This window comes from Chrysochloris asiatica, unplaced genomic scaffold (assembly GCF_000296735.1).
Source record: "Chrysochloris asiatica unplaced genomic scaffold, ChrAsi1.0 scaffold00592, whole genome shotgun sequence".
NCBI classification, from domain to species: Eukaryota; Metazoa; Chordata; class Mammalia; order Afrosoricida; family Chrysochloridae; genus Chrysochloris; species Chrysochloris asiatica.
In genome coordinates, this window is record NW_006409110.1 from 318,111 (window position 1) to 319,302 (window position 1,192).

The following is a 1,192-nucleotide window of genomic DNA, read 5'->3' on the forward strand; positions in this document are numbered from 1 at the left end:
TTGAGACAAATGACCCAGAAGTAGATCTGGACTCCATTCTGGAAGGAGGGCAGGCCCTGGAAATGCCTAAGAAAGAATTTGGAAAAATGATTATAAAATGTTTCAAAACACTTTACAATGGTGTTGATAAAAATAAGGAAGAAGTCAGGAAAGTGCTACAAGAGCAATCAAACAAGATAGCTTCACATTGGAAACAATGCAAAACCTACAGAAAGAGCTCCAAACAATCAAAAATAAATTGGCAGAAATAGAAAACACTCAGAAAAGACAAAGGAGTAGAATAGATGAGATGGAAGAAAGAATCAGTGAGCTGGAAGACAAGTCTCTCAATACCACTAAGATAGAAGAACAAACAAAAAAACGGATAAAAAATTCAGAGGAAGGTCTAAGATTCATGTTGGACAACATGAAGAGGAATAACTTAAGACTTACTGGCATTCAAGAACAAGAAAAATCACACAAGCACACACAGGAAATAGTCAAAACGCTACTGGAAGAAAATTTCTCCAACATCCTGAAAAGCAAAAAGATAAACATACAAGAAGCTCAACGAAATCCAAGAAGACCAGAACCCAAAAGAAAATCACCAAGACATATCATAGTCAAGCTCTCCAAACTCAAAGATAAGGAGACTCTTCTGAAAGCAACCAGAGAAAACAGAAGGGTCACATACAAAGGCAAGCAAGTCAGATTAAGCTCAGATCTCTCAGCAGGATTCATGCAAGGGAGAAGTCAAGGGGGAGACATATATAAAACCCTGAAAGAAAAAAAAATAAAACTGCCAACCAAGAATCCGTTATCCAGCAGAGCTATCAATCAAATATGATGGTGTAATCAAAACATTCCAGGATAAACTGAAGCTATGGGAATTTACCAAAGCCAACCCTGAACTACAAAATATCCTAAAGGAAGTTCTGTGGACTGAGAACCAACAAGAAGAGACAACAACCAGAGATTCATATATGTTGACCTCCAAGAATTAATTCAACAGAAAGAAGAATTGGTAACAAAACAAAACTATAAGAACAAACTCAGAGACTCTGGAAGGTCAGTCTATGACCAAAACAAGTACAACGTAAAAGATGGTAAACATGTAGGAAAAGAGATCCAGATAGGGAGAAGGTCAGGTCAATTACAGGATAAAATAGACTGCAATAAATGGTCAGAAAAGTTAATGGACTATAAGGCAACC